This window comes from Temnothorax curvispinosus, unplaced genomic scaffold (assembly GCF_003070985.1).
Source record: "Temnothorax curvispinosus isolate PA1 unplaced genomic scaffold, ASM307098v1 QBEX01005645.1, whole genome shotgun sequence".
NCBI classification, from domain to species: domain Eukaryota; kingdom Metazoa; phylum Arthropoda; class Insecta; order Hymenoptera; family Formicidae; genus Temnothorax; species Temnothorax curvispinosus.
In genome coordinates this window covers 3,787-14,937 of record NW_020215425.1, presented here as the reverse complement: position 1 = coordinate 14,937, position 11,151 = coordinate 3,787, and positions in this window count along the sequence as shown.

Below are 11,151 nucleotides of genomic sequence, written 5' to 3'. Positions count from 1 at the left end.
GGTCTGTCCGGCAAACCGGATGTTTGCGCGGTCAGATCTCGCTCGCGATGGGCTCGTATGTCTTATCGACGTTCCCCGAGTGAGCATATCGACTCTTAGTTCGCTCCGACGCTCGATTTACGATATCAAGTCTGTCCGGCAAACCAAGTGTTCGCACAGTCAGATCGCGTTCGCGTTCGGTCTCTGGGGTCTGTTCGTACCCCCGAACATGCATATTTCACGCCGCGACGCTACGACGCTTCGCTTGTCAATTAGCCCCTTGTCCGGCAAACCAAGTGTTAACGCGGGCGGATCGCGTTCGCGATAGTTTCCAGAGGTCGGGGAAGCCTCCCTCTGGCGGCAGTTCAAGCCATTTGGCGCTATGGCGCCCCCTTCATGTGTTTCGCCGGATGTCCGGCAAACCCCATGTTTGCGCGGTCGGATCGCGCTAATTTTTGAATGATCCTCTCATGAGGATGTCAGGAGTCGGCATCTCGACTCTCGTTCGCCTGGCGTGCGCGCTGTCAGAATCCCGCGCTCCCGCGTCGAAGATTGTGTGTGGCTCGACCAATCATCGTGCCGGTGCTATTGCTGATCCACGCACCTAGTAAATCAAAAGAAAACTGCTTCCTGGTCGGGCCTGGCACTTGGTGCCGAGAAAAGAAAATGAAATATTTGTGGATTGCTGAAAATAAACGCTTATATGCTAAATGGGCCGCTGCCCAGCGACCGCTGTCGCATATCTTAACGCCGGACGGATAGGCTGAATAACTTTATTCTAAAATGAAATGATTATTTACAACTCCGTCCTCGGAACGTCTTATTCTTTCCTAAAATTAATCTGGGGATGTCCCCGTTTCGTCGGCCGTATCGCCTTCTCCGCTGGATGGGCTGGCGAAGTTCGGCTCGTCCTCATCCGGCTGCTACCACGTCTGGCTCGGAATGGCGGTTATGATCACCGTGTCGGTAACGGTTGATCGACTCGGCGCGTGCGGTTGCAAGGTTAGGTTAGGTTAGGTTAGGTCGTGACCGAACGTCACTCTCCAGGTACGTGGATCACACGAAAATGTGAGATTTCAGCCAGATTTGCCTATCAAACGGTCGCCACTCGGTTTGACCCATATGTACCGAGAAGGTGAGTAACGAAATCATGACACGATATTGCAACGATATCACATTAATTCTCTCTTATTTTCAGGTTCTCGACGCAGGATGTCTCGACGCCCCGACGCTGCCTCCCCACTGCTGGATCAATGGACAACGTGGGACCACCCTCGGAGTACCAGGTAAGTAGATAACGGATACGTTTAATTAATCGGTTAATTTCTGTTTCAGGTATTTCACCCGAGTGTATTTCAACTATCGCGGACTATCCCAGATCCTCGCAGTATCGTATACTGGGACGTCGCGCTAGCAGATCTTCTCGCCCCGGATGGATCTCAATGGCCGCTGACTGTCCCAGATCCTTGCCTTATTGCATACTGGAACGCCGCTGAACTTCGCTAGATCGATGCCGTAGGACAAGGTAAGTAGCAGGTAAGTAATTCGAAATTAACTTGACACTGCGTATATTAACAAACGATTGATTTATTTCAGATCGTCGTTGTGGTTTACAAATTCACGTTGACACATTTCGTCGAACGTTGTTACAAATGGCTATTGATTGCCTCTCGCAATTATAATACGAGCGATGTTTAACGCGCAAGTACGCGGGCGTGCTTCCTTGTGTTATACCACGGTGCTAAACTACGCACTAAGTCCGAATATGAGCGAATCTTAAAAGCGTGTTACCCCGATCGCGGTATCCGAGCGACTGCCTCGAGTTGCCGAGCGCTCTCGGCTATCCCACCTCGGGATATCTATCCCTACCATCGGGTTGTTATTCACATCCTGGTACTTTTCCGTGCCAGGTGTTACCCGCTTTCACTTTTCTTTTGATAGTTTTTGCCTGTTTTCGTCGCCGGTTACGGCTGCGGTTCTCAGTCTGCGCTTTATAACTAATTGCGCCTGCGGTTCTCAATCTACATCTTATAATTAATCGCACGCGTCGGCATGGGTCCCGCTGGACCCCGTTCTCCCGGTTCCCGGGTTCGGGTATTTCACGATTGAGTGGTCTCGCTGACCCTCTGGATTTATTTCGGCGCCTCCTCTAATGACATTCCACCCGCCGATTTTCCCCGGGCTCCCTCGGTTTCCGATATCCGGGGGTCATCGTTTGTCCCCGCTAGCTTCGCTTCCGTTATCAATATCGCGTCGCGAGTCGATCGGTTGTCCTTCGGGTCGCCCTTGAGGCGTGTTTGTCGAGTCGGCCGCCCGCTGTGACCTCCGTGCCCTTCGGCGCGGGGGTCATTGTTATGACCCCGCGATTTTTGCGCCCGTCGATGGAATCGCGTCGCGGTTCGGTGGATCGTTGTTCGTGCGTCCCTCGGGACGACTTCCGCGGCTCAGCCTTCTGCTAAGACCTCCGTGCCCCCCAGTACGGGGGTCATTCTCGTGATCCCGCGATCTCCGCGCCCGTCGGTGATATCGCGTCGCGGTTCGGCGGGTCGTTGTTTGTACGTCCCCTGAGACGATCTCCACGGCTCCGCCTTCGGCTAAGACCTCCGTGCCCCCAGGTACGGGGGTCATTCTCGTGACCCCGCGTTCTCCGCGCCCGTCGGTGATATCGCGTCGCGGTTCGGCGGGTCGTTATTTGTACGTCCCCTGAGACGACCTTCACGACTCAGCCCTCGGCTAAGACCTCCGTGCCTCCCGGTACGGGGTTCATTCTCGTGACCCCGCGATCTTTGCGCCCGCTGGCGCTATCGCGTCGAAGTTGATTCGACTGCCCTCCGGGTCGCCTCTGAAACGATTTACGCGGCCCGGCCCTCGGCTATGACCAACGTGCCCCTCTGCGCGGGGGTCATTCGCGTGAACCCGCTATTTCCGCGTTGGTCATTCCCGGCGCTTCGCGTATCGGGTGGTTGGCCTCCGGGCCACCCCTGAGACGTATTCCGGGGTTCGGCCCCCGGCTATTACCCATATACCCCCGTTCGCGGGGGTCAATCTCGTGACCCCGCTATCTCGCGTGCCCGTTGCGCTATCTCGACCGCGCTCGTCCCGATCTGCTCTGCTTGGCTCTCCTTCCAAGGCCCGCTTGTTGGCTCGCTCGGTCGATCATCTGCTGCTCGCCTGGCAGGGTCAATCGTACCCCGGTCACCTATATTTCGGGATTCAGGTGAACGCTAGCCATATGGGCTCTTCGGATTCGCTTATCCGGTAATACTATTCGCGAATTGTCGATGTACGCTGCTCCCCTGATCGCTGCTGGCCCTCGGGTTTGTCCGGCTGCTCAGCTATGCGAACGGTTGCAAGGTTGTGACCGTACGGAGGTGTGATGTTCCCCACGCAACGCTTTATGATTATTTTACAATGATAATTTATGTCACCGACACGGTCGCCACTCGCGTTTTAACCCCCCAAACCGAGAAAGGATCTTAATATCTTAGTGACGGATTTGCCCCACCTGGTTTACGACGACCTCGCTGATTCCTCTCAACCCCTTCATCTTCTGTTTCAGGTTTCCTCTGTGCCGCCAGATCTTGGATCGCCTGCTGGACTCAGCTTCCCGGACCTCCTCTGGACTGCCGCTGTGCACTGACGACTTCGCCCCGGACCGTAGCTGGAACGCTTCTTGGATCTCCCCGCACGGATGTGGAATCGCCGATGTGGGATCAGGTAAGTATCAGGATCAGGTAAGTATCAGGTAAGTATTCAGGATAAGGTATTGACCCGCACTCGAATAATTGTTCAAATACTACTGTTTCAAATAGTAAAATATCCTCTATTTTATTCTATTCCAGATAGTACAAAATTGTATGAAGATGTGAAAAAGATTTAACGCGTCTACCGCGGGATCGTTCGACGCCGAGTCTAAGTTCTACTAAAGACGAAGTATTCCTACCGAGGAAAGTTACTATCGACCTGCTCGCTTGACTCTCGAGCGACAACTTCCTTTTTGTTAAGTTGTTACAGATTTAACGCGTCTACCGCAGGATTGTTCCACCGAGTCTAAGTTCCGATCACTACGAGAAGTTCCTATGTCAGCCGCCGTACTTTACGAACGGTGAATTCCCGACGTCTCGAAAAAACCTAAACAGTAGTATCTTCACCTCGAAAAAAAAACAAGTATTATAGTAGTATTATACCTCGAAAAACCTAAGTAACAAGTGGTGGACGTAATCTTTGTATCTCGAAAAATACACTAAGAAAAAAATTGTTAATCCCAAGAAATATTCAGTTTGATACGTTTAACTAAACATTTTAGTTGTTAACTAAATATTAGTTGTTTCAATAATTTATTTCGTTTCTTTAATCAAGAATTAATTAATTCAACTAATGTTTAGTTAACTAACTAAAATGTTTAGTTGAACGTATCGGACTAAATATTTCTTGGGATTGACAAATTTTTTTTCTCAGTGTATGTTCTCTGTAATTGGCGCTGTAATTTAAAAAGAGATATCATTTTTTTTTGTAATTGTAATAATAGATCACTTGAAGCGCGACTCATTTTTTGATAAGATAACGTAATTTTGTTATGTGTATCACTTGAGTAATAATTTTTTGGAAATAAAAATACTATCATTTTTATACGCAAAAGTAGTATTACTCAAATCTGAAAAAAAAATTATCTTTAAATTAATATAATATACAATTAGTATAGAAAAATAAATTTATTATTTTTTTAAGATCAAGCTTCTTTATATATAATATATATATATATATTAGGATTGCAATATTTTTGGGTCAAAAATTTGATTTTAAGTTTCACCCCTTAAATTCGTTCTACAAATTCTCAAATAAAGACCCTTGAAGAACAGGCGCTGTAACTTAATATTTAGAGGTCGCTCAAAGCCTCTAAACATTAAATTTTACCCTTTTTTTTAATTATTAATTTGTAACGATGCGCCCCTTACGGCAAGGCATCGTCCCCGGCCACCACCCGCCGGGGGGCCGCCCGACTGATCCTCCGTCGGGCGAGGACAGGGCGCGGTGCGCCCACATTTTCTAATCGTTTGAAACGCACCGTGTGCGCGGAAAATCCGCCGCACCGGTGCCTTCCTGCACGACGCCGACGGGCGCCGAAGCGAGCCGATCTCCGCCGAAGCGAGCACACGGGATCACGCCGCTCCCACCACCGCGCCATCGCCTGACGATCGGCCTCCCTCCTGCCAAGCTCACCGCGCCGAGTGGTATAAAAAGCCGGCGCGCTCGACGAAGAGACACTTTGTCTCTACCACGGCTCTCCGCTACTTCTGACGAAACCTACTTTCCGAATCCTAGGGCGACACGCAAAACGAGGTCCAGAGTTCTGGTCCTCTACTGAGGGTTCTCAGAGTGTCTCCGAGCTTCCTCACACTTACCCCGACGGCCACGGCACCGCGGGGTCGAGCGTGCTCGGCCTCGCAGCGAGGGTTCTCGCGACCGTAACCCCGGGATTCCGCCATCCTCCGGTGTACATATCGCGCTCCCACCCCGTTATCGATATACCGCACCACGGCGCCGTGCCGCGACCGTGGAGTACTGTACTTCCGTTCATATATCATATACCGCGTTTCAGTATTTCAGTACACCGGCACTGCCGATAATTCGTATATGGTATCTGTAACCGCGTTCCGTTTGTTTGTAATATACCGCGCTTCGTTATGTTCTAATCCACTGCGATGAACTCCGTTTGTATGTAATAGACCGCGCTCGTTATTTTTCGCGATATCCTGCGACGAACTCTGTTCGTATGTAATAGACCGCGCTCGTTCTTTTCTCGCGATATCCTGCGACGAACTCCGTTCGTATGTAATATACCGCGCTTCGTTATTGTTTTATACTGCGACGAACGCCGTTTGTATGTAATTATACCGCGACGAACTCCGTTCGTATGTAATATACCGCGCCGCGTTATTTTGTCTACCGCATCTCGAGTTGAAGACCTGCGTTCCGATATTCCGTATACCGCGTTGAGTGCACCGGCACTACCGACCACTGTAATCTACCGCGTCCCGTTATTCGTTGTGTGTAATACCGAATCCCGAGTTGAATAAAGTGAAGGTTGCTGGTACGTTGCAAATTGATTATTGTCTCTGGGCCTTTCATCGAACTCCCGATCCCGTAAACTAGTCCGCGTTCGATATTAAAGTCAGGCCGTTACAAATTAATACATTTTTATTAATTAATAAAATTAAACCTCTAAATATTAAGTTACAGCGCCTGTTCTTCAATGGTCTTCATTTGAGAGTTTGTAGAACAAATTTAAGGGGTGAGACTTAAAATCAAATTTTTGACCCAAAAATATTGCCACTCTAATATATATATTATATTATATATTTTTAATTCTTAAGAAATTTTACAATTATGCTTCAGTATGATAAGTGTGATACAGATCAGGAAATGAAATATATTTGGAATAAATAGTAAAATTTTAATAACAGATTCTTTGATACAGAATCGATTTCCGTTTTACATAGTTATCAAAGCAATAATACTCTTTTTTTAAGTCAAAATTAAAAATAAAACTTTTTTACAAAATAAACAAAAATGTATAAAAAATAAAGTCATCTATTTATTCTTCTATTTATTCTTAAAAATTCTATACATATATATAGCAAAAATAATAAAAACTATCACAAATATTCATATTTACATTTCAAAATTTATTTAATGTAATGAAGATTTCTTAATTATAAATTAATATAATAAATTATAAATATTACCTTTAATATCTTTGTCATTCCCTATAATATTAGAAATTGTATTCTCGTTTTTTTTACTTTCTTGTGCACAATCGATATCATTGGAAAGCTCAGTAACAATATAAGTGTTTTCTCCATCTACAATATAATAATTATTAAAGAACTATTTTTTAATATTATATGTATCTATTTTAGTAATATTATTACAATCTTACTTTTATTTTCGTCATTTATTGTAGAAATGTTCTCGAAAATTTTTTCGCTTTTATTTTTATTTATGTGCTTATTTCTATTTGCATTGTTCTTTTTATTGTAATTGATAGAATTTTCGATTGGATCAATAGTTTGATCAAAAATACCTGGAGTCTTATTAATTGAATAAGTTCCATTTAAAGCACATATATCACATGAAGAACGATCATTAATATTATTTTTACTATATGTATTATTTGTATTAGCATTCTTGTCACTGCATGATGATGTATCACAAATGCAGGTACTATGACTAAAATAACTCCGTCTGTTACAGAAATCGTTTATATCTACAATATCATTGAACGTATCGTTTTTTTTTATTACTATTGTCTTCATTATTTATGTCACTATTCTTCTCAATATCAGTATTTAACACGCTACATTCATTACAATTATTTTCTAAATGTCCAGGGTTTACTATATTATCACCATTTGTGATATTGCTTATTGAGTAGTTTTTATCATTGAGTATATTTTCTTCAGCAATATTATTTGCTACTGTATTATTGGCTGTAAAAACAATTAGATAACTAATAATGTATGAAAATAATTGATAACTCATAAATGTAATTACATAATAAGAAGTATTAAAGTTTTTTGTCAATTTAAAAATATAATATAATACTAAACATTAATATTAAATACATATATTAAATATTAATTAATTAGATAAGATATACAATATACAAATAAAAATGTATCACATTATAATGTGTAACATATAAATTTAAAAAGTTAGGTTTTTGCTCGCGAAATCGCTGATTTTCACACGGTCTCTTTCACACGTTAGCTTAGTCTCTCAGCAGCTTCAATTACTGCGATGGGCACTTCAATTCGAGTATTCCTCGAGAAAGGCACAGAGCACACGTCGTACGTCTGATCACAGCGCGGCCATTTGTACAACTCCGTCTATCGCGAGGAAGACGTTGGCGATGAGCGCGCCCGTGCTTGCGCAAGTTGCCGCGTCGATCCGGCCCGTCGATATCCGATTGATGCCATCTGATCAGACGGCGCAACGTGAACGGAATCTCGAACATTCCGCCCGCCATCAGCAACCTTGTTGATGATTCCTTACTCTTGATCCTTTATCCTGTTGAAATGGGTAATACGGCAAGCTTGGCAATTGGCCGGATGAGTGTCGTGGTGGCCGTCTTGAGGGTAACCACCCTGGTGAGTCCATCCTTGCCGGGGTGCAAAGCTGTTACTCTGGCGAGTGACCATTTGCACGGTGTAGAAGGTTCGTCGGTGAGCAGCACGATAGAACCCATCGTGATGTTGTTGTTAGGATGATGCCACTTGGATATCGCCTGCTGGCGTTACAGATAATGAGTCGACCATTGTGCCAAAAAATGTTGAACACGCTGCTGGATGAGCTGCCACCGAGATAGTCGCGAGGTAGCCAGGTCACTCAGAGATGGCTCAGGTATGGTAGTGAGTGGACCTCCAATGAGGAAATGACCTGGTGTGAGTGCTGAGACGTCTTCAGGGTCGTCACTCAGCGGTTCTAAAGGCCGCGAGTTGAGAATGGCCTCGATTTGCGTAAGCAATGTTGTGAGTTCTTCCGTCGTGAGTAGAGTCTCCCCGATAGTCCGTCTCAGATGAAACTTCACGGATTTCACCACCGCCTCCCACTTGCCCTTCATGTGTGGAGCGCCTGGTGGGTTGAACTCCTATCTGGTGCAATCAAGTTGCAGACTTTGAGCGATTCGTTGATGTTCCTGGGAACCCTGAACATTTTCTTGAGCGCGGCGTCTGCTCCAATGAAGGTTGTCCAGCAGTCCAAATACATGGTCTGAGCAATTCCCCTTCTTGCTGAGAATCTTTGGAAGGTTGCCATGAATCCTTCTGATGAGTAGTCACTGACTACTTCGAGGTGAATTGCGGAGGTGGAGAAGCAGACGAACACACAGATCCATCCCTTGTATGTTTTCGCACCTCGTCCTTTCCATGTCTTGATGGTGAGCAGTCCGGCATAGTCGACTCCTGTTTGAGCAAACGAACGTGACGGCGTAACCCGAGAGAGAGGTAGTTGGCCTATTAAGTGATGAGCACGGATCCCCCTCTGCCGAGCACACACGACACACCGTAAGATATGAGACTTCACCGGAGCCCGTCCGCCGATGATCCAGTATTGTTGCCTGACATAAGCCAATGTCAGCTGAGTTCCTCCATGCAGGGTACGCAGATGGGCGTGAGCGATGATTAAAGTTGAGAACCGTGAGTGGCGAGGTAAAATCGCCTGATGTTTGTTGTCTTGATCCAATGTTGATTGATTAAGGCGGCCGCCAACTCGGATGATTCCTTGAACGTCTATGTACGCAGTCAATCGACTGAATGCGTGAGCAGTTGGTAGTCTCGAGTTGGCCGTGAGCATCTTGATCTCGTGCGTGAAGTACGCCGCTTGAGTAGCCTTGATCCAGAATAGTCTGGCCTTCTCCAAAGCAGAGTGCGAGTCCAACGACTTGTTTCGGAATTTTCTCAAGAGAGCGATAAACTTGAAACAGAGAGCTGTTATTTTCAATAATTTATTGAGGGTTGAGTACTTGTATATGAAGTCCCAATGATAGTCCGGCTGAGATGCAGCTGCATATAGAGCAATGCCAGGACGAGCCTCATGACCGCTCAACTCGTCCGGAAGCGCGAGTTGAGATGGCCATGCTTCAGGTGTGAGAATCCACGGTGGTCCCGTCCACCATAATGAGTGGCTTTGAAGTTGAGCAGTAGTTAGACCTCGTGATGCGCAGTCGGCTAGGTTGGATGTGCCAGGTACGTATCTCCAGTGAGCGTCTGCAGTGAGATCCTGGATCTGAGCAACTCGGTTTCTTACAAAATCTTTTCAGCGCGATGCATGAGATTTGATCCACGTGAGTGTCACAACAGAGTCCGTCCACAGGTGAGTTGCTGTAACGTTCAACTTCAAGGTGGCTTGAACGTATTGCATGAGTCTTGAGAGCAGCCGTGCTGCGGTGAGTTCAAGTCTCGGGATGGTGAGTCGTTTAAGTGGTGCTACCTTATTTTTGGAGCACACCGGAAAAGCCGTGAAATTCCACTGACAAGGTACTCCAGGGGTTGTACTACCGAGGTATTGAGAGCTTGCAAGCTTGTGAGTTCTTTTCTGATGATAAGCCACCGTGATAAGAGCTGGGATGGCAGTGGTTCATCCCATTGGAGCTTTATGTAGCCAAAGCTCCTGCAAGAGCATCTTCGCCTTGATCACCCCTGGTGATGCAAAGCCCAGTGGATCGAATATCTGAGCCACTTCAGACAAAACGAGGCGTTTGGTCAGATGATCGGTGTGCGACGAGATCCTTGTTGAGAATGTGAATGAATCTTCTTGAGGAAGCCATCGTAATCCGAGTATTTTGTTTGCGCAATCGTCAAATGCAATTTGTGAGCCCTGGTCTTTTTCTGCTTGAACCGTGCAACCGCACGCGCCGTGTCGACCAACCGACGCCGACGTTGACGGTGATGCCGCGTGGAGCGGCGCAGGACGAGTGGGACGAGCCCAGCGACGAGGTCCTGAGCCCATCTACTGGGGAGGAGACCTCCGGGGACGAGAGGGACATCCCCGCTAGAAATTAAGTTGCGCGAGCGCTCCGAGGACGGAGTCACATACGGAGCCGAGACCCATTTTTCTTTTCTTTTGTATTTGCACTATTCAATTACATAGTTATTTTTTTTTCTCGTTTCCTTGACCGTAGAGTCACCGTGATCAATTTTATCCGTCCGGCGCTAATAGTCTTAAGTTATGCGACAGCGGTCGCCGAGCAGCGGCTCACACAGTTCTTAAGACCTTTCCTCCCGATCCACACAATTTGATTTGCTTTTCGGCATGACGATGCCCGGCCCGACTGGGAATAGAGTTAATTTGTTTTGAATATGTGCGTGGATCGCGGTAACGCACATTTGAGTTTAACGGTCGAGTCACCCACAATTTTTAGAGCGCGGACACCAAGTGCACGATCCACGTGTGCCGCGCTAGTAATAATTATGCTGCCGACTCACGGGGTCCCCAAGAGGGGGCATACGCAAAAACGACGCGATCCGAACACGCTGACATAGGGTTCGAGCGACAACCCACGAAATCGCGAACGGAACGCCATCTCGGGAAAAGGCCGAAGGTGCGTCCACAGGGAGACCCGACAGACACTAGGAACCGATCGCGGGAGAAATCCGAGCACCCGGACATGTA